The 24,498-nt window shown below is 34.9% G+C and overlaps 1 long non-coding RNA gene across 1 annotated transcript; it reads left to right on the plus strand.

The window, feature by feature from the left end:
• The first annotated feature begins 10,303 nt into the window (after positions 1 to 10,303).
• LOC145792463 (uncharacterized) lies at positions 10,304 to 12,442 on the plus strand. The gene is made up of 4 exons (XR_014331861.1): positions 10,304 to 10,548; positions 10,680 to 10,738; positions 10,869 to 10,941; positions 11,722 to 12,442. It is a non-coding gene; the product is annotated as an uncharacterized LOC145792463 (long non-coding RNA).
• The last annotated feature ends 12,056 nt before the right edge of the window (positions 12,443 to 24,498 follow it).

Raw genomic sequence — 24,498 nt, forward strand, 5'->3', positions numbered from 1 at the left:
TAGAATTTGTTGAATAGATCATTTATGTAAAAAATTAAATTGATTAGAAATCTATAGCTTTATAACAAGAGTACATTTGTTTTTAAAAAAGTAAATGGTTGACATTATTTTGATAATTTTTGTAAAACAATTTGAATCTGATCATGGGATTACGATCTTTTGATTAACTTGATTTTTTGTATGGTTGATATATTCTACAAACCCTATAATATGAATGATTCAGATCATCGAAAAAGACTCAGAAAAAGTCTACACAGATTCACAATAGATCATTGTTGTGACTTAGACATAGCAGGATTCTCAAGTCCCAAATAAATATGGACCCAGTGAAGCCCATATTTTGGATTTAAAGTTGGGAACTTACCGATAAGTCTTATATACAAAATTTAAAATCCATCTAATCTTAAAACAAAACATTTACACCAATTAGTTATACATATTTTCAATTGTTACCAAAAAATTATTTTTTTAAAAAAAATAAAATTACGGACACTATTACATCCCACCACCGTCAGACAGTCATCGGAGAATTGTTAGAATATTCAACATCACCAGAAAGTCCTCGGAGTATCGCCGAAGTGTTCTGAAAATACCTGGAAGTTGCCGGAATGTCCAGAACGTTCGTTCGACGTTAAGAATATTGTTGGTAACTCACCAGAATGTCAAGAATATTGCTAAAAAAAAAGAATAAATGGAGAAATTAGAGCAAAAAAAAAAAAATCAAATGTGCTAAATATTGATAAATTGAAAGAAAAAAAATATAACAACAAACAACAACAATAGGGGAAAAAACATATGTTATTTTTTAATTTTTGTAGGATTTAAGCAAATAATCTCTAATATTGATTAAACAACAAATTTTGAAACTGTAAAATGTTACAATTTCAAAGCAAAAAACTATTGAGCATTTATTCTTATTAATCAAACTGAAAAATATGTAATGAAACTGTAAAATTTTACAATTTTAAAGAATACTATGAACCGCAAAATTTTGCAGTTTTAAAGTATGATTCATTCCAGTACTAAAAAAACTAAAACTGTAAAATTTTACAATTTTCATCACTTGTAACTAAAACTCGAAAATAACTTATTCAGAATTTGAAATTTTTCTCCATTAAAACTAAAAAAAAGATGTGTGCAGCAGAGAAAAGGTAGAAAAATTGATAGATCGAAGGAGAGAGACAGATATAGAGAGAGGATTGTACTCCGGTAACTATTTTTGATTTAGATCTACTTGGATTTAATGTAGATCTACTCAGATTTGAGTAAATGTACTTATGTTCTTTGCTGGAAACTCACTTCCTTTGTCGTTGGTGAAGGTGAAGTAAGAAGTTGTGGTCGATAGTTGCTAGTGAACCCCAATTGATATTTGTTGTTGGTGATTATATATCAGAAAGAAAAAGAGAAAAAGCAATACGTGATCTCTAGTTGCCAATCGCCAGAAATTAGAAAGAGAAAGAGAAAAGAACGAAGACAAAGAAGAAGAAAAACGCTACAAAACTTTTAAATATAAATAAAAAAATTATAAAACTAAATAAGCCACACCTCTTTTAAATAGGACTTGTTGATAATTTGCCTCTTAAAGTTAATGGTCCTGCTTGGTGTAACTATTAAAACAGATTATAGATTATAGTTTAACAAATTATAGATTATGACTTTAATCAGAAGCTGTTAATCTGTTTGGTATAGCAGTCGGATTATAAATTTAAGTTGTTGAGTAGTGTTTGTTAAATAAGCTGTGAAGTAACTTTTTCAATTAACTTTTATTTTTTATTATTCACTATTTGTTTGCATTTCTCATAAAAAATAATAATAATATTTTATAGTCCATTTGGGTTTTTTTTTCTATTTTTAAAAAAATAAAAAATAAAAAAATCTAAGAGTATAACCGTGAATTAACATGTCTACAGCCGAAGTTGATAATCAGAAGCAAGAGGTGGGTACCTTCTCAGAATCAGCTTTTTTGGCTTAAAATAAGTTGTTAGAATCAGAAGCTATTTGAAACAAGTTTAACCAATTAGTCCAAAATAATTTTTTAAAAGCTAGAAACCATGAGTTGGCTAAAAAAAGCCCCACCAAACACCTCTAATGTCCCGTTGGACTTCATTAGATGGGCTAAACTTGCAATGCCATGCCCAATAACTGTGTAATCTATACATCATGAGTAGACTTTTACTTTACCTCTCTCTTTCTTTTCTCTTCCCCAAATAAAAGGGAAATTTTAGTAGGTGTTCGACATCTCTTAAAAAAGTTAAAAAGTCACAAAAAAGTAAAAAAATTAACACTATTCGCATGTTTGGGAGGGAAATAAAATTATGAATGGACAGAGGTAAAATGACATAGATGCCCTTACTACACTTCCCTTCAAACAGTTACTTTTTGGTGAAAAAAAAAAAAATTCAAAATAGTGCAGCACAGTGCATTGATACAGTACACTGATGCACAGTGCACTGTGCGGCAGCACATCACAGTCATTGACATGCACGGAAGATGTCAGTGCTCAGAAGGGTATCAAAGTAATTTTGCTAGTTGATACAATATTTTAATACATATTTTTTTCGTAAAAAGTTAAAAAGTTATCCCAAATATACATCTTTTTGTCCTCTACTTTTTTAGTCAAAAAGTCAAAAAGTACATTTATATAGTTCATCCCAAACAACCCCTTAGTCAAAATTCCTCTATTGGATTCTTATTTGGTAAGAATGACAATCCAATTTATTTTTCTTCATAAATTTCTTAAGGAGAAAACACATAATTGAGTAAGGATAAAACAAAATCAATTTTTTTTTTTTCTACTGTGAGACAGAGTAACGTATTACTGTCAAATATAGGAATTGTCAAATAGAGTAACATGTTACTATAAGATAGAATAACATGTTACTGTCAAACAGAGTAACATGTTAATATTACTGTTTACATCAATTTCAACGGTAATAATTTAAAAAAAAAAAAAGAATTTCATAGATCTTGTTTGATAGATCTTGATGAGAAAATTCTAAAAATATTAATTTTATTAAAAATTGACATCTACATCAAAAGTTATATTATTTTAAAGTTTAATATTTTGATAATAGTGATATTTGTTGGACTTTTTAAGAATTTTTTTTTGTACTTGTCCTTAATGGGTGTCCTAAATAAATGCACTTTTTATCTTTTTGGACTAAATAAGTGCACTTTTTGACTTTTTATGAAATATGGGTTGGGTTTGGATTGGGTTTGAAGTGATGTATTAGAGAGGTGATGTGACTTAAATAAGATGATGTGACTTAAATAGGATAGTGATTTTTTGACTTTTTGTCTTTTTTCAATCTTCCCAAACTAGGCCTTAAGAAAAAAAATATGGATGTTTGGGTTAACTTTTTGACTTTTTATAAAAAAATGTGTATTAAAAAATTGAATAAAATTATAAAATTACGAAATTGCCCTCGCTGACAAGAGAGTGCAGTACTGGCAATACACTTTGTCTCTTTTCAATTTTTTTTTTTTTTTTTAATGGCATGTGTGGCTACACAGTGTGCTACGTAACTTTTTGACTAGGATGTGTGGCTGCATCGTACCTGTGCAGCGCTGTTTTTCCCCCCCTTTTTTTTTCTCTCAATTCAAAGATTTCCCTCCAAAAGAGGTAACTAGTATGAATTTTTTTGTATTTTTAGTGATTTTTTGGCTTTTTGAATTTTCTTGAGGATGTCAAACTTGGCCTAAAATTTTATTATGAGGGCGTTTTAACCAAATCTCACCAAACAAAACCTATTGCAACATATAAGAAATTTACGGATTAAATTTTTTTATCTCTAAAAGCAAAAATTTTTTTACAAAAAATTGTTGAAAACAAATTATTGTTGTTGCTAAAAAAATCATTTTAAAAAGTCAAAAAAATTACTTTTTGTGATAAAATTTTAAACATATCGCTAATAAATGGGAACAAAATATTTGTTTCCAAAATGATAAAAATTTATCATTAAATGTCTAATTTCGTCTCTAAGAAAATAATAATGACACTTTTAGTAATACAATTAATTCATTCTTAAAAAATGATTCAACAATGATTCATCCCCCCTTTTCCCCCACCCCTTTGACCCCTTCTCTCTCTCATTGGTTACATTTTCATTTTCTTTTTCTTTTTTTTCCTGCTCCTCCAATCACCACCCACCACGTGACAAAGGGGGTGAGGGGTGATCCCCAAAAGGGGGTCCCAAGCATTATTCAAAATGATTTTACCCCAAGACTGTTTAGATCATAGATAGACAGGTATTTAAAAATAGGAAGGAAAAACATAAGGGCGAAATTATTGGTTGTAGTGGCATCTAGATCTGCCACATGGGTTGTCGCTTATGATGAAAAGAAGGTTAGCCAAATATTGTCCATGACATTAAATTGATACAATATTGATAATGATTTTTTAAAAATTAAATTAAAATTAAAGGATAAAATAATTTACTTGTTCTTTTCAAAGTAATTAAGGAATTGATGTGTAATTTGAAATAGTTCATTTTTTTAATTAATTAATTTGTCATTGATTTCTATCTAATTTCTTGACAAATGCTATAGTTCAATTAAATTGACATAATGTAAATTTTTTTAATATAATTAAAATTATAAATACTAAATTAACACAAGAGGTAATTTACAAGGGTTACAGGTATATAATTGCCTTACATATGTCAAAACAAATTATTGAAAAAGAAAAAAAGAGAGGAGAACACTTTTAGCAAGTAGTTGGAGAAGAGAGAAGGAGAGTTTGGAAGGGATTGAATGGCTGGAGCTTGTTCAAGGGGAGGGTGGTTGTTGAAGATATGGAAGAAAAAGAGAATTTAATTTGAAAACAAGTGAAAAAATACATATTTTTATATGATGTTTAGTTTATGTTATTTTTAAACTAAAATTTAAAAATAAACATATTTAGTCAGTTGTAAAGGAAAAAAATTGTTAGTTTATATTAATTGCATTCTCTCTCCTCTTAGGAAGAAAGAGAAAGAAAATTTAATTTTAAAATAAATGGAAATACATTTTTTTAAAGGGTTTGGTGTCGTTTGGTAACACTTACGTTTTTAGTTTTCTGTTTATATTTACAAAAATTTTAAAAACTCAAATAAAAACTTGTTTAGTAAATTTTTGAGTTGTAAGTCAGTGGTCTCAGTTTATAAATTTGGTCAAAAAATGTAAACTCAAAAAATGTATTTCCGTTTTGAGTTTTTTTTTTTACCACCCAATACTAGCAACCACCCGCCACTATTTTCCACCACCGTCTTTCGCCACCACCACCCACTTGCCACCCATTCGCTGCCGCCACCACCACCACCACCACCCACCACCCACCTACCATCCACCTGCCACCACCCACCACTCGTCACTACCATCCACCGCCCGCCACCACCACCACTCACCACCCACCTGCCACCATCATCCACCACCCGCCACCACCAACCACCCACCACCACCAGCCACCACCCACTTGTCACCCACCGGCCACCACCACCTGTCACCCACCGGCCACCACCACCCACCACCCACCACCACCACCACCTACTCGCTACCACCCACCACCCACCATTCGCCACTGTCACCCACCCACCTACCCACCCACCACCACTTGCCACCTACCTGTCACCACCTACCACCACCCGCTATCTGCCACCCACTTGCCACCACCACCCACCACCCGCCACTACCACCACCACCACCACCACCACCTACTCGCTACTACCCACCATCCGCCACCGTCACCCACCATCACCACCCGCCACCGACCCGCCATTCGCCACCCACCTGCCACCACCACCCACCACCCACTACCACCTCCACCGCCACCACTACCACCACCACCACCCACCACCAGCAGCCGTCACCCACCCATCCACCACTACCACCTGTCACCTACCTGCCACCACCACCCACCCGCCACCACCCACTACCACCCGCCATCCGCCACCCACCTGCCACCACCACACACCACTCGCCGCCACCACCACCACCACCACCACCACCACCATCCACTCACTACCACCCGCCACCGTCACCCACCCACCCACCACCACCAGCTACCCGCTACCCACCACCCAACGTTACCACTTTCCACCATCGTCTTCCGTCGCCACTTGCCACCACTTGCCATTTCTCACTATTTTTTATATTTTTAAAGTTTTTAAACATTTTGTCAATTACCAAATGTGTTTGTAGTTTATGTTTTTCAAAAAATAAACAAAAATCAGTTTATAAAATTTTTATAAATACAAACTAAAAACGTAAACGTTACCAAACAGTTCTCTTTGGTTGGGTATCCAACTAGGGAGATATTATTGGACTTGGTGGGTCTTCTCCCGGAAATATCTCGATAATCTGATTTATTAATTTTTTAAATTTTATTAAGTAAAATATTCATACATAAATAAAATGATCAGATATTAACAACATATAATCAATTCATATTTATATATAAAAAGGATCCACCATAATAATAATGTGTCGGTGACAATTTTAAATAACAAATCATTTTCATGTATCTTTAGTTAGAAATAAATGAGTATTAATTTGATATATATATATTTTATTTTAAATATATATATTTTTGTTTATATGTCATTATTGTTCATTGAATTACACAAGTCACACACAAGAAAAGCCAGTCAGTCATGATTTTGCATGGCCGCTGATTCACCCATACCCTGGGCTAGAATGGCTTGACAGACATTACTTACTAACGTAACATCTTAAATTTTCACTTCTTTTGATTCACCTAACTCTGCATCACGAAATTGAAAGGCAAGTGCTATTCTCGAGACACTCTCACACCCAAGTCTCTTTTCACTATGGACTATGGATATTTTGAAAAATATATTATATTTATATTAAGTATTTATTAGTGTATGATATATTATATAATATTTTTCATATGTATCAAGTATACAAAATGTATATTTAATTTTTTTTCTTAATTTTTGAAGTACTCAGATATATCTAATATATAATCAAATCAAGCCGTACCGTAATTTAGTTGAAATAATATTTTTTTCTATTTTAAAAATAAAACTCATTTCACTAGGTTTTTCTTTTATTTTTAGTTTTATACTTAATATAATTTTAAAATTAAATTATAATTTATAAGTTATTTAATATATTGACATTTAATTTTGATTTATACCTTTGTTTTTGGCGTTAAATATTAATTATAAGTTGGATCTTAATAAATTAAACTATTTAATTAATTTTTATATTACTCAAAATTAAAAATAAATATTTTTTTACAAGCGTACCAAACTCAAGCCGTGCTCACACCTTACTTTTTCACATTTTACCATATGTACTGGTATTATACCAATATTAGTACTCATATGCATGCCCGTCTTTCATAACTCTCTTATTGCCATACATACATTTACTACAACCCGTTTAATACTGCAACTGTCCGCTACCCTTCACTCTCTCCATAAATACCACACCATGTACGATCACAAGCACTGAGTGAGAAGCTAACTGTGATCACTTGCTTTTACAGAGAGAGAGAGAGAGAGAGAGAGAGAGAGATGGCAAATGGGTATGTTCTAGTGTTTATGGTTGCATTGATACTAGTTCATGCAAGTGCAAGGACTGTGCCAAGTACCAAAACAACTAGTGTCAATGATGAGCAAACTAACGCTGTGAATGTGCCTAATGCCAGCGCAGCTAGAGGAAAGGGTGTCAAGGATAAAAAGTGTGGTGTCATCTTCGCTGGCGTTGGCGGCGCAGCCGGGGTTGGTGGTGCTGCTGGGGTGATTCCGCTTGGTGGCATCGGTGGAATTAGTGGACTTGGAGGTAGTGCTGGTGGGCTTGGTGGCAGTGCGGGCAGACTCGGTGGTGGTGCTGGTGGACTTGGTGGTGGCGCAGGTGGGCTTGGTGGTGGTGCAGGTGGGCTTGGTGGAGTAGGAGGTGTAGGTGGTGCAGCAGGTGGTGGCGCAGGTGGAGTTGGGGGTGGAGTTACACCCTAGATTTTCTTAATTTTAATAATGCATTTATTTGTGGTTATTTTGCTAGTAGGTCTATTGTTGGTGTTTTGGTTATGGTAATTAGCAGAAGCCCTTGTTTTTTTTTTTGCTATGAATTAACTTATGTTTCTAAGTCATTGTAAGTTTCTTTGAATTTGAATGCATGGTCTTTGTTTCTAATGTGTCAAGTGAGTTTTTATGCTCTCTTTCACTTGCGTTTCTTAATTTCTTTTCCTTGTTTTCTTGTCGATTTAATCACAATTCACTTCTATAATTACTGAAATATTTGATCATTGAAATTACAAATCATACAAACGCTTGTAATTATAAATGAGAACATTATTGCAGTGTACCCTTTTTGCGGGATATAGGTATGCTTTTTCCAGTGCAAAATTTTTCATTTTAATGTTCTCTTACTCCGAAGAAGAAAAAAAACACATAAAAAAAATTACTTAGAAACATAATGGCTAGTCCGAATTTAACTCTTGAAGCTCATAGAGTGAAAACAAAAAAAGGGTATTTCTTAATGTTTTCTTGTATCTGAGCTCTTGGTGCTACCAATGTCTTCTTTACTGATGTAAGTATGAGCTCTTGGTGCTACCAATGTCTTCTTTACTGATGTAAGTATCATACTTGTTATGTTTTTCCATCAATAAAGATTCTCTTTTGCTGATAAAAAAAAAAAAGGATTCAATTGAGAACAAGTTTTGAGTTAAAATTTGTTTTGACATCAAACAAATTTGGGATTAAACAGTGATAATTTCACATCTCTAGACATGTTTGGCAAAAATAATTTTTGCTGGCAAAACAGAGTCAATTTTATTTTAATGGATGAAATGAAGTAAGCACACATAACAAAAGTAAATTAAGCTTCTTTGTTCTTAGCGGCCATGACCACCACCCCTGCCAAATCCAAAACCACCCCCTCCACCACCTCCTCCACCTCCACCTCCACCTCCAAACCCACCTCCCCATCCATATCCTCCTCCTCTGCCACCGCCGCCACTGCCACCACCACCTCCTCCTCCTCCTCCACCACCACCACCACCACCACCACCACCTCCACCTCCTCCACCAATCCCTCCATTACCTCCCCCACCACCCCCTCCCACACAATCACCATTGCCGCCTCCACAATCTCTGTTATTTCCATCGTTGCCTCTACCACCGCCTCCAATAGATCTGTCTCCATTCCTTCTACCACCATTCCTTCTTTGACTACCGTCATTCGATCTTCTTGCACCATGGCAGGCTCTATCATCATCTCCACCCCCACCGCCAACACCACCACCAGGGTTGGCGCCAGGTACTAAGCCAGTCGTTCCACCTGCTGACTCACCACCACCGCCTTCTTCACCACCTCCATAACCACCATAATTTTTACCATTGTCACCTCCTTCCGCACCACCACCACCACTGCCTACCACCACCCCCGGATTGACTCCAGGTGCACCTCCACCACCACCATAATCATCACCAACATTGTGACTTCCACACTCTACATGCCCACAATCCACTTTTCTTTCATCCAATCCATTGCCTCTAGTAAGGTTTGATGTATAAACCTTAGAAGAAAACAAGGCTAGCACTAGGAGTAGAACTTGAAAAGTTAAATGTAACAGCTTCATTTTTGCATCTAGCACAATAGTATGAGTAGACCAGACAGGATTTATATAGATAAAAAACTATAGAAGACGCCAATGCAGATCACTTCTCTGTGTGAAGAGAAAAAAAATAAAAAATTACAAAAAAGTTTGCATGGGGCATGCACGTGAATCTGGCAAGAGCTGGTCCAGAGAACAGACTCAAGCTCTAACTTTGAGTACGTGGTGGGCCTAGGAGGGTCTTAGCATTTCAGCAAGATTTGTACGAAATGGTACGTGGTTGGTTCTGACCACAGAATGGCTAGTATGTGCTAACCTTTGTGGTTCCAATGTTAATTTGTCCTCACACTCCATATTGTTTGTATTGTTTTCTGAATCAGTTGTGTAAAATGCTACTAATAAGTGTTCAAAATTTTATTTGTAATTTAAATGTGAACAAAATTCATTTTAATTATAGTTCACAACATATTAATTGGAAAGTGTTTAGGTATACAAGGTGCATATCATATGTACTTGCATAAATTTTTATAAATATACATAAGTTATCTCACAAAATCCGACCCGCCCAAACCGCCCTACCCGAACCGAACCGCACGCATGTGGGCGGTTTCGCAAACACATTAGGGTAGGGTGCGGTTTGGATTTTATATGAATTTCGGGTTGCGGGCGGGTTGCGGGTTTGAACCGCACCCGCCCAACCCGCCCGCATTTAATTTAATTTTTTTTTTTTTTCCCTTCCAAACCAAATCTAACCGTCCATATTTCTTTCACTCACCAACTCACTCATATAACAAAACAAAAGGAAAAAAAAACCCTAATATCTAATCCTAATCGGCATCTCCTCCTCCTCACTCACTCACTCTCTCTCTGAGTCACATCTCACTCTCTTCCTCACTCTCTTCTCCTCGGTTCAGCAGTGTGCACACACAGACCGATCGGCGATCGATCACTCTCCTTCTCAGCCGATCTACTTCATTCATTCACAGGTGAACTCTATTTCTCTCAATCTCTGTCTCTCTCTCTCCCGATCGTTGATTTGTTGTCCGATCGTTGATTTGTTGTGGATGAACAATAGAAAACTGATTTTTTTCATCTCCGACTCCGATCTACTTCACAGGTGATCTAGCAGGTGATCTCTGAATTTTTTTATCATCGCACAGCCGATCTGCTTCAAAGGTGAGCTCTCTCTCTCAATCTCTCTCTCTCTCTCTCTCTCTCTCTCTCTCTCGATCGTGGATGAACAACAGAAAAGGAACAGATTTTTTTCATCTATGATTTTTTTTCATCTCCGATCTACTCTTCGCAGGTGATCTCTGATTTTTTTCATCATCGCACAACCGATTTTGAACACTGCACAGCCGATCTACTTCACATCACAGGTGAATCTGATATCTCATCTCTGATTTGATCTTAGTTTATTAATTTTTGGAATTCAGATTATTTAATTTTTGGAATCTGTTTGTTTTATTTAAATCTATTGAATCTGTTTGTTTTTGGTTAATTTTTGGAATCTGTTTAATTTTTGATTAAATCTGTTTGTTTTTGGAATCTATTTTTGATTAATTTTTGATTAATTTTTGATTAATTTTTGGAATCTATTAAATCTGTTTGTTTGAATCTGTTTAATTTTTGATTAATTTTTGTTTTTGTTTTTGTGTTCAGATTTTTGATTAATTCAGATTTTTTTTTTCCTTGCTATTTTTGTCAATTTCTTGGATAGAATCATATTCTTGATGAAGTATTTGATGGAATGATCATTCCATTCCACTCCATTCTAGAGATTGAACACTACCTTTGGGAATTGATGTCTTTGCATTAGAGATAGGCATTGTCATTGTTTTTTAAATTTTCGAAGCTTTTTTCTCTTGAAATAATAATTATTTGAGAATGCATTCCAAATGCATGAACGAAAAAAATAAATAAAAATGAAATGTTCCTAATATCAAATAGAATAATTTCATAAAATAAGATATCAAAATATCATGTGATATTATTTGTGTGGTACTTCCAACAAATAATGAAAAACTTTACGAGTGAATGAAGATTATATGAAATTATTTGTGTGGTACTTCCAATATATAGACATTTGTTTATTTTTTCAGTTCTTACTATTTATAATTGAAGATTAAAGTTTATATTTTTTCAATTTGTTTGTGTAGGGTTCATCAACCAAATGCATGGAATTGGAATTTGTTAAAGTTGAATTGGATATGATTCATGAAGATGAAGTTTGATATTTTAGAAGTGTTTCAATTTTATTTCGTGGGTTTGTATTGAATGAAGTTTAAGTTTGACAAATTTTTTTTTTTAATTGCGTTTTGGTTTTGGATGAATGTAACTTAATGCATTTTTATTTTTTTTTGGCATTTTGGATGAATGTAAGCTAATGAAGAATTATTCTTTTTTTTTCTTTTTTTTTTGGGTTAGGATGGATGAATGTTTAATTTTTAATGTAGGATTTTCTTATTTGGATTATGAATGATGAATGTAGGATAGGATGAATGCAAGTTAATGATAGAATGTAGATTTTGAATGATTTGTTTAGGTTATGAATTGAATTTGTTGTGTTTTTTATTTTATAAGTTTTTTTTTATAAGTTTTAGTTCATTAATTATTAATGTTGGAGTATTTTAGAAAATATGAGAAAAAAGGTTCAAAATAAAGATTGACAAAATGGGAGAAAAAAAAGGTTTAAAAATAATTTTTTGGAAAAAAAGTTCAATCCGCAAACCGCCCGCAACCGCCCGCACACCCGCGAACCCTATCCGCACAAACCGCAAACCGCATTGCGGGCGGTTGCGGGTTGATTTTTTCTCAAACCGCATAGATGCGGGCGGGTCCAAACCGAACCGCAAACCGTCCTAAACCGAACCGCGGACACCCCTAGCTAGCACTAGGAGTAGAACTTGAAAAGTTAAATGTAACAGCTTCATTTTTGCATCTAGCACAATAGTATGAGTAGACCAGACAGGATTTATATAGATAAAAAACTATAGAAGACGCCAATGCAGATCACTTCTCTGTGTGAAGAGAAAAAAAATAAAAAATTACAAAAAAGTTTGCATGGGGCATGCACGTGAATCTGGCAAGAGCTGGTCCAGAGAACAGACTCAAGCTCTAACTTTGAGTACGTGGTGGGCCTAGGAGGGTCTTAGCATTTCAGCAAGATTTGTACGAAATGGTACGTGGTTGGTTCTGACCACAGAATGGCTAGTATGTGCTAACCTTTGTGGTTCCAATGTTAATTTGTCCTCACACTCCATATTGTTTGTATTGTTTTCTGAATCAGTTGTGTAAAATGCTACTAATAAGTGTTCAAAATTTTATTTGTAATTTAAATGTGAACAAAATTCATTTTAATTATAGTTCACAACATATTAATTGGAAAGTGTTTAGGTATACAAGGTGCATATCATATGTACTTGCATAAATTTTTATAAATATACATAAGTTATCTCACAAAATCGTGTAAATTCTCACAACTATATATAAGTTATGATTTCTCAAATTTTTATGAATTACTTACGTATGTTTGTAAAAACTTACGTAATTTTCTAAGATAATTTACATATATTTGTAAGAATTTATACAAATGCATATGGTATGTACTTGCATAATTAAAAATTGTCCTAATTTTAAATTTACATCATAATAGAATTATGAATAATTTTTTCATAGTTCCTAGAATTATTGGTTATGAATTGAGTAATGTTGTCAAATGGATCTAGATTTTCTTACGTCATTTAGTAATTTTATAAAAATAAAAAGTTGGTTTTTTTTTCATTTATAAATCAAAATAGGAGGATGTTCTTTAGCTTTACGAGTCTCACCATGAATCTTATTTCAATTATTCAAATTGTTTATTTTTTAAAATTATTGTATAAACGAGTTTTATTTGATAGATCGTAATGAGTATATTTGTAAAATAGTTATAAATAAATATAAAAAAAAAACGTATGTAAAATAAAAAATATATTTTATTTTAAATAAAAAATTCAAAATTATAATAGAATAAAGCTAAGAACCACAAAAATAACAAACTCCAATGCATTGTCATTGGATCGACACATATGGATGATCCGGATCTGATGCATTATAAACTACTCTACAAGAAATTAAAATACATTTTAATGTGTATAGACAAAATCGTCTGAATTATTGACTTCATTAATTAATTTATTTATTTTGTCAGTCCGTAAGAAATAATAAAGACCTCACATATCATGACAAATATATTCAGAGGAGATCAAATTAGTTTCAGTCCAAATCAAATGGTGCTACGTTAATAATTTTTTTCACAAATTAAAGGTACAGATTTGTTCACAACACAAATTTAAAATAAATTTAAATTCAACCAACGACCTTGCTACGTAGCTCGAAAGAGTTTGGCTCGAATTTGGCTCTGTCTTTTTTTTTTTTTTCCTGTGTTTTTGTTGCAAAAGGAAGAAGAAGAAGGGTGGAGAAGAAGAGAAGGAGAAGAGAAGGAAGGAGGAGGAGGAGGAGGAGGAAGAAGGAGGAGGACTGGAAGGGGCATAATCACAGGGAGAGAAGGAGGCAGAGGCGGGGCCGGAGGTGACGGCGGTGGTGCTGCGACGATCTCCTCTCCTCCTCTCTCTTTCTCCCTCTCTCCTCCTCTCTTCTCTCCCTCTTTCTCCTCTGTCTCGGTCTTCGAATTCAAATTCGAGCCAAAATCGAGCCATTTTATACAAGCTACCAATCATTTCCGTTCAACCAAAAACGTCCAACCTAAATGCATCAATGAGGTTTGTGAGTTGGGGTCAAATTTGAGCAATTAATATTACAAAAGGACTAGTGTGAACCATCTACTCGGGACTAAGACTGTATGCAAATCTGTTATGTTTATTAAGATATTTGGAACTAAATTAGTCTATTAAAAGATAGGGTAAATTATAAATACATCATCTGAGATTTACTTAAATTACAAATTATTCCTGTGATTTTAGAAATTACATTATGTCCCCAAAGATTTCTAATTTCATAACATATAGATCCTTTTATTAATAAATCTTCAAGTTAATTAACAGTTTTTAATAATATTAAAATTTTATTTCAATTAATAATTTAGATAATTTTATTATTGTATAAGTGAACAGTTAGAAATTTCACCTTTTCAATTAATTTTGTTAATAAAAAATTCTAACATTGAGGTATTTGTAGTTTTCCAAACAACAGGAGGCAATTCGTATTTTAAGCAAACCTTAGGGGGTGTACTTGTAATTTACCCTAAAAGATAAAAGAGGTTAAAAATTCAATAAGATAAAATGTCAAGTTCAAATTATAATTATTTTACTTTTTCTCTTACAAAATTACAATTTTTTTTTTTAAGATATCTGATATTAAGATTTTATAAGATAAAAGATATATAATATTTTCATAGTAGTTAATATCCTTCAAAATTTTCACAGAAAAAATTACACTTAGCGAAATTTTATCTGACTCAGAAAAATTTCAATTTTCACAGAGAAAATTTCTCTGAGTTGGCCAAAATTTCTCTAAGTCAAATTTTCTTATGAAAATGTTAAGAGACCTTAGCTAATAATAAAAAAATTCTTTATGAAAATGTTGAGGGACTTTAGTCCTATATATTTTAAATTGTTATTAAACTTTTTTATTTTTAATTTTTAAATTTATAGACGGTGTTATATCCCACTACCATTATACTTCCGTCAAATTTATTTTTAATTTTTAAATTTGTTTGTTTTGACATCAAACAAATTTGGGATTAAACAGTGATAATTTCACATCTCTAGACATGTTTGGCAAAAATAATTTTTGCTGGCAAAACAGAGTCAATTTTATTTTAATGGATGAAATGAAGTAAGCACACATAACAAAAGTAAATTAAGCTTCTTTGTTCTTAGCGGCCATGACCACCACCCCTGCCAAATCCAAAACCACCCCCTCCACCACCTCCTCCACCTCCACCTCCACCTCCAAACCCACCTCCCCATCCATATCCTCCTCCTCTGCCACCGCCGCCACTGCCACCACCACCTCCTCCTCCTCCTCCACCACCACCACCACCACCACCTCCTCCACCAATCCCTCCATTACCTCCCCCACCACCCCCTCCCACACAATCACCATTGCCGCCTCCACAATCTCTGTTATTTCCATCGTTGCCTCTACCACCGCCTCCAATAGATCTGTCTCCATTCCTTCTACCACCATTCCTTCTTTGACTACCGTCATTCGATCTTCTTGCGCCATGGCAGTCTCTATCATCATCTCCACCCCCACCGCCAACACCACCACCAGGGTTGGCGCCAGGTACTAAGCCAGTCGTTCCACCTGCTGACTCACCACCACCGCCTTCTTCACCACCTCCATAACCACCATAATTTTTACCATTGTCACCTCCTTCCGCACCACCACCACCACTGCCTACCACCACCCCCGGATTGACTCCAGGTGCACCTCCACCACCACCATAATCATCACCAACATTATGACTTCCACACTCTACATGCCCACAATCCACTTTTCTTTCATCCAATCCATTGCCTCTAGTAAGGTTTGATGTATAAACCTTAGAAGAAAACAAGGCTAGCACTAGGAGTAGAACTTGAAAAGTTAAATGTAACAGCTTCATTTTTGCATCTAACACAATAGTATGAGTAGACCAGACAGGATTTATATAGATAAAAAACTATAGAAGACGCCAATGCAGATCACTTCTCTCTGTGAAGAGAAAAAAAAATAAAAAATTACAAAAAAGTTTGCATGGGACATGCACGTGAATCTGGCAAGAGCTGGTCCGGAGAACAGACTCAAGCTCTAACTTTGAGTACGTGGTGGGCCTAGGAGGGTCTTAGCATTTCAGCAAGATTTGTACGAAATGGTACGTGGTTGGTTCTGACCACAGAATGGCTAGTATGTGCTAACCTTTGTGGTTCCAATGTTAATTTGTCCTTACACTCCCTATTGTTTGTAAGTGTTCAAAATTTTATTTGTAATTTAAATGTGAACAAAATTCATTTTAATTATAGTTCACAACATATTAATTGGAAAGTGTTTAGGTATACAAGGTGCATATCATATGTACTTGCATAAATTTTCATAAATATACATAAGTTATCTCATAAAATCGTGTAAATTCTCACAAATATATATTAGTTATGATTTCTCAAATTTTTATGAGTTACGTATGTTTATAAAAATTTACGTAATTTTCTGAGATAATTTACATATATTTGTAAGAATTTATACAAATGCATATGGTATGTACTTACATAATTAAAAATTGTCCTAATTTTAAATTTACATCATAATAGAATTATGAATAATTTTTTCATAATTCCTAGAATTATTGGTTATGAATTGAGTAATGTTGTCAAATGGATCTAGATTTTCTTACGTCATTTAGCAATTTTATAAAAATAATAAGTTGGTTTTTTTTTTTTTTTCATTTATAAATCAAAATATGAGGATGTTCTTTAGCTTTACGAGTCTCACCATGAATCTTATTTCAATTATTTAAATAGTTTATTTTTTAAAATTATTGTATAAACGAGTTTTATTTGATAGATCGTAATGAATATATTTGTAAAATAGTTATAAATAAATATAAAAAAACGTATGTAAAATAAAATATATTTTATTTTAAATAAAAAATTCAAAATTATAATAGAATAAAGCTAAGAACCACAAAAATAACAAACTCCAATGCATTGTCATTGGATCGACACATATGGATGATCCGGATCTGATGCACTATAAACTACTCTACAAGAAATTAAAATACATTTTAATGTGTAGAGACAAAATCGTCTCAATTATCGATTTCATTAATTAATTTATTTATTTTGTCAGTCCGTAAGAAATAATAAAGACCTCACATATCATGACAAATATATTCAGAGGAGATCAAATTAGTTTCAGTCCAAATCAAATGGTGCTACGTTAATAATTTTTTTCACAAATTAAAGGTACAGATTTGTTCACAACACAAATTTAAAATAAATTTAAATTCAACCAAAAACGTCCAACCTAAATGCATCAATGAGGTTTGTGAGTGGTGGTCAAATTTGAGCAATTAATATTACAAAAGAACTAGTGTGAACCATCTACTCGGGACTAAGACTGTATGTAAATCTGTTATGTTTATCAAGATATTTGGAACTAAATTAGTCTATTAAAAGATAGGGTAAATTATAAATACATCCTCTGATATTTACTTAAATTACAAATTATCCCTGTGATTTGAAAAATTACATTATGTCTCCAAAGATTTCTAATTTCATAAAAAATAGATCCTTTTATTAATAAATCATCAAGTTAATTAACAGTTTTTAATAATGTTAAAATTTTATTTCAATTAATAATTCAGATAATTTTATTATTGTATAAGTGAATAGTTAGAAATTTCACTTTTTCAATTAATTTTGTTAATAAAAAATTCTGACATTGAGGTATTTGTAATTTTCCAAACCACATGAGACAAGTCGTATTTTAAGCAAACCTTAGGGAGTGTATTTGTAATTTACCCTAAAAGATAAAAGAGATTAAAAATTCAATAAGATAAAATGTCAAGTTCAAATTATAATTATTTTACTTTTTCTCTTACAAAATTACAATTTTTTTTTTTTTTTTTTTTTTAAGATCTCTAATATTAAGATTTTATAAGATAAAAGATATATAATATTTTCATAGTAGTTAATATCCTTCAAAATTTTCACAGAAAAAATTACACTTAGCGAAATTTTGTCCGACTCAGAGAAATTTCAATTTTCACAGAGAAAATTTCTCTGAGTTGGCCAAAATTTCACTAAGTCAAATTTTCTTATGAAAATGTTGAGGGACCTTAGCTAATAATAATAAAAAAATCTTTATGAAAATGTTAAGGGACTTTAGTCCTATATATTTTAAATTGTTATTAAATTTTTTAATTTTTAATTTTTAAATTTATAGACGGTGTTATATCCCACTACCATTATACTTCCATCAGATAGTCACTAAAGACTTGTCGTAATGTTCAACATCACCGGGAAGTCATCAGAGTATTGCTGGAAGTTCACCAGAGTGTTTTGAACGTCAATAGAAATCATCGAAATGTCTAGAATGTTCGCTGGACGTTAAGAACATCGTTGGAGACTCACCGGAATGTCTAGAATATTGCCGGAAAAAAAGAAGAAGAATAAATGGAGAAATTAAAACGAAAAAATATAGCAAATGTGCTAAATATTGGTAAATTAAAAAAAAAATGTAACGACAAAAAACAGTAACAATGAGAAAAATATGTTATTTTTCAATTTTTTTAGGGTGTAAGCAAATAATATCCAATATTGATCTAACTGAAGGGTAAGTTTTGAAACTGTAAAATGTTACAGTTTCAAAGCAAAAATCTATTAAGCATTTATCCTTATTAATCAAACTTAAAAACATGTTATGAAACTGTAAAAATTTACAATTCTAAAAAATATTATGAAATTACAAAATTTTGCCATTTTAAACCATGATTCATTCCAGCACCAAAATATTGAAATTGCAAAATTTTATAATTTTCACCACCTGTAACTAAAACGCGAAAACAACTTATTCAAACCTTGAAAATTTTCTTCATTAAAACAGGAAAAGAGAAGTGTATAGCACAGAAAATGTAGAAAAATTAAGAGATCGAAGGAGAGAGGCAGGTATAGAGAAAGGATTATACTCTGGCAATTATTTTTTGTTTAAATCTAGCCGGATTTGATGTAGATCCACTTAGATCTATTCATTTTCTTCGTCGGAAATATATCTTCTTCACCGTCGGTGAGGGTGAAGTAAGGAGTCGGTGGTCAGTAGTTGCTGGTGAACCCCAATCAATAGTAGCTGTCGATCGCTGGTGACTATATATCAAAAAGAGAAAGAGAAAGAGAAAGAGAAGAAGCAAGACGTGGTTGCCCGTCGACGATCGCCAGAAATCAGAAAGAGAAAGAGGCAAAGAAAAACAAAGACAGAAAAGAAGAAAAACGTTACAGGATTTTTTGAATATAAACAAAAGATTATAGAACTAAATAGACCACATCTTTTTCAAAGAAGACTCTTTAGTGAGTTGTCCAAAAATTATTCCCAAACGAAGACAACGCCCAATTTATTTTCTTTGGATCATTTTAAGTAATCCCAAACCACCAAATAAATCCCTGGGACAAACCCAATGATTTAAATCACAGGATGGCATGACCTAGCGCTTCTGTCATGGTCATTCGATGTCCCACATAAATATAGGCTTGGTCAAGCCCATGTTTTGTATTTGAAGTTAGTGTCTTGTTGGACTTCATTCGATGGGTTTCACTCTCTCTATCTCTCACTTCTCTCTCTCCCAAACAAAACCCAACTGTGTGAGTGATTTTCTGACCACACTGCCCGCTTAGTAACCAGCTGGAGAGCACCGGCAGAATAAATGGCACCTGGCTGACCTGCAACAGAAAGAGAAGATTCCAGCGGTGGTTCGTCCACCCGGGGGCACTCCGACGATCAAGTTAGTATATCTCTCAAAGATAAATCAAGTGTTAAACTCACAAGCTTGAGTATCGAAAGCAAACCTTAGACCCATGGGGGTGCCTCTCTTTTATAGCCAACATAAACCTAGTCCCAATAGAAGCCTAACTTCTATGGACTCAGGATTACTGCTAATCTTAGATTCCCAATAAGATTAGGATAAACTCTCTAAGAGTCATATCTTAATACAAACTGAAGTCTTCTCTCATTCTAGGACTCTTGCCCCTCATCCGTTTATCTTGGATTCCGATATCTTCGGAGGTAACCTCGGCCTATCCGAGATGACCTCGGCATAACAACCAGGACACGTGGCACCTCGGCTGACACGTCGGCGTCACCTTGGCCACGTGTTGGTACTCAGAAAATATATCTCCACAACAACTATTATAAGAGTTTTAAGAATTAAATTTTTTATTTCTAAAAATAAAAATTTTGTTACAAAAAATATTTGAGAATCAATTCTTGTCGTCGCTTGGACAGTCAATAAAAGATGGTTTTAAAAAGTTAAAAAAATAATTTTTAGTGGTAAAATTTTAGAAATGTTGGTAATAATGCATTTTTGGGAACAATTATTTATTTATTTATTTTTTTTGTGTGTGTTCTCGAAAGGATGATAATTTATCATTAAATATCTAATTTTGTCCCTAAAAATATAATAATAATAATACTTTTGTGTGTGGGTGATTTTCTGACCACACTGCCCGCTTAGTAACCAGCTGGAGAGCACCGGCAGAATAGATGGCACCTGGCTGACCTGCAACAGAAAGAGAAGATTCCGGCGGTGATTCGTCCACCCAGGGGCACTCCGACAATCAAGTCAGTATATCTCTCAAAGATAATTAATAATGCTAAACTCAATGCTCAAAGCATAAGATTGCGTACCTTAGACCCACGGGGGTGCCTCTCTTTTATAGTTACCTCAATCTAAATCCCATTAGAAGCCTGACTTCTATGAATTCCTGTTCAGTACTTACTTTGGACTCCTCAAAAGATAAACTCCCTAAGAGCTTTATCCTTGTCTTGGCTAAGTCTCCTCTTTATTCTAGGACTCTGGTCCCTTATTTCTTATCCGCTTATATCGGATTCCGATATCTTCGGAGATAACCTCGGCTTGACCGAGATCACCTCGGCGTTATGACCCTGACACGTGGCACCTCGGCTGACATGTCGGCGTCACCTTGTCATGTGTCGGTACTCAAAAATATATCCCCACAACTGCCCCCTAGGTTCTATTACCTCGGCATTCTGAGGTGATGGAACCTATATCATTCCGTTTTTCCAGTACGTCGGTTTTTAGTATCTCAGCTGAGATCATTGTTTTGGCCGACATGTCTTTGTTGAAGAACAAGAACTTCAAGAACCCTTTCACGCGTATGAGCTTCCATACATCATAATTCAACCATTTTTAGCCACGCGTTTCTTTCTTACTGGTTCGTACCTATGATGCGCCCGTAAGCCGTCTCTCTCTCACGTGCGCCGTCTGACGCATACGTTTTTCCAAGCGTATTGATTACTTTTTGCCGCTGTTTTCATTTTTAACAAAACACCTCTTCGATTTTTTCCTCTCACTTTATTCTTGTTTCTGGAAAACTTTTTCTCTTTCTAACTTTCTCTTCTCGAGTCCACCATTGTTCAAGCTTCCTTGCTCTGAAACTTATTCCGTTCACCCCTTTCAGCGTGTTTTGTACCATTTTGTTGCCTTCACGACCGTCGTCTGACTTCGGCGATCTTTACACCGGCTTCATATTTTCTGGTAAGCAACTGTTTTCTTCTTTTTCCAGTTCTTGATCTTTTCTGGAATTTCTTGTTATTACTGCCTTGCTCAAACATTTAATTTTGTGAATCATTCATCTGAATGTGTTTGATTTTACTTTTTGCTTATGTCTTGAATACATGTACTGTTTATAGTTTTCTTGCACGTCTTGCCATTGTTCTTGGCCTTCAACCCTTTGTATTCTTCATGTTTTTGATAATCCATCTCTGTTCTTGATTCTGAAACTTCGCCTTTGTTTTCTGTTTTTTGTGTCTTTTCCAGATCTGTGCCTTTGATTTTCATCTCCATAGTTTTTTAGGTTTGGGATTTGTCTGTAGAACCCTTTATTTAGGAAAAACTAAAACATCCCTTACAAATTTTTGTACCAGTTCAAACCTAGTTTTTTTTGCTGAGGTCCCAATAATCCTTTTTGAAACATCTTCTTTTTAAAATCCAATACCTTTAGTTATCTCAATATCGGGTAGACACCCCTTTTAAGCTAGACTTTTTTAGGCAAGAGTTTGAATCCCAGCCGATGTCAATCTGAGGTTGGCTGGGGATGATGACTCCATCATGCCTACTGATCACTCCATGCCCTTCCCTGTAGTTAACTTGCCATCAATTCTTACCGAGTTATTATTGGTACTATAGCCTTAGTTAAACAAGAGAATGCCAGGATTACACTTGCCGACTTCCAATACTATTATACCACGTGTCGTCATAGAAAAGACACGGACTATGTCTATTACCTTAAGCCGAGATCCACGGAATATAAAATCGTAGCCGACCTCTCAGACTCTAACAAGGGAGCTGGAGACGCTTACTTCATTGTCTCGGGCAATTGGGAGTTTCAGCCAAACGACGAACTCCATCTTTATCCTTTAAGCCGCACTGTTTTGGGGGAAGGAGCTGGTAAGGGCCACCATTCATAAGTTTCTTTTTATCTTCTTGCATAAAGTTTTCATTATTCTTGTTCAAATGTCTATGCTGTTTTTATCTTTTGTAGTTCTTCCTCAACCTCCAAAGAATTTTCGCCAATCCTTCTATCCCAGCAAGGATTTGAAAAAACTTCTGAACTTGTCAATTCACAAACGAAAGGCGCCTCTGCTCCTCAACTTTATTCCAACATACAGGTCCGCTTTGCTCGACGTCCCTAGGAGGAAGAAAAAAAACCTTTCTCCACCATCTGCCACAACGCCACAGACCGCATCCACATCTTGGACAAACCAGGGGTCAACCTCTGATCCAGCCGAGCAACCGTTAACTTCAGCTCCATACTTGGTTCCAATATCATAGCGCCGTCGCTGACACCGAACAGTTTCTACTGCCGAGATGGGTCGCCCAAAACCAGTTGCAAAAGATCTTCTGGCCAGCATTCCATCATCTATTGACAATCAACCAGCACAAACCCAACCGTCACCGAAGCCGAAAAGAATAAAGAAGGCTCAACCAAAGGCTAAGGTAGCTCAGGTTGAATCTGAAGACACCTTGCCTATCTCAAAGTTGGTTGAGAGTGATAAATCTTAGCCTTTCGCTGGGAAGAGGCGCTCTGAGTCCCAATCACCAGAATCCCAAAAACCAAAAAAGTCGAGGTCTTCTTCTGCAATAACTTCGAGATCAAAAAAGCCTGATACCCCCTGGGCCCCCACTATTACTCTGTAAGACAAGCCTGTCATGGCAAGTGATAGTGCCGATGATATCAACGTCGGCGTTGCACGTAGTACCGCTCTGCTTCTTCCAGGCGATCTGGAGCGAAACGCCCAGTACAGTGAGTATGAGAACTACGCTCTAATGCTTCAGCACTCCGTTCAGGTAAATGTCTTCTATTTGGCACTTTTTCTTTTTCATACTTAGAAAATTTTCTAATAACTTTCGCTCTGTTTACTTTCAGGCTATTCAGCATGCTCATTCCTTTTCAATTCAGTCTTTTGAAAATCGGGAGAAGTTGGCCGAGATGAAGAAGGAGTTATCTTCTCTTCAAAAGACCAACAAAGGTCTTCAATCAAAGATGAAAAAATTGGAGGACCAAGCCGAGGCTGCAATCAAAGCTCAGACCAATGCCGAAGAGAAGACTGAGGCTGCTGAGGCTATTAGGAAAGTGGCTGAGTCTCAGAAGAGAGAAGCCGAGAAAAGAATGGTACAACCCGAAAAGGAGCTTCAGAAGGCACTGGCCACAAAAGAAGTTGAAATAAAAGATGTCAACGAGAAGGCGTATACCCAAGGCATGGCCGACGTCACAGATGCCTACGAACAATAGGTGAAGGAGGCATGCAACAAGGGTTTCACCCTTGGTTGGATGTCCTTTCTAAAGAAACTCAATGTCCCAGAGGACTCACCACTGAGGAAAGCTGATGCCATTCCTCTTCCATTCCCTCCAGCTCAACCTCCAAGTCAAGACGTCGGCGAATCTGAGTCTGAGGATGGTGATGAGGAAGACGATGAGGCTTTGGTAAGAAAATCAAAGATGCTGATGGGGCCAAGTCCCCTCTTTAGAATGAGCAAGTCCTAGACTTGACTCAAGATGAAGAAGGCGATAAGGTTAACAAATATGCTGCTTATGTGAAGGAATCAGCCGATGCCACCCTAGCTGATAAGAACCTTGATGACACTCTTGCAGAAATTGACACTGAGGTCGCGGCGGATAAAGCTGCTGAGATGTCTTCTCAACAATCATCTGATCTTC

The sequence above is a fragment of the Camellia sinensis genome, chromosome 6, assembly GCF_055761805.1.
Source record: "Camellia sinensis isolate YWXY chromosome 6, ASM5576180v1, whole genome shotgun sequence".
NCBI lineage: Eukaryota > Viridiplantae > Streptophyta > Magnoliopsida > Ericales > Theaceae > Camellia > Camellia sinensis.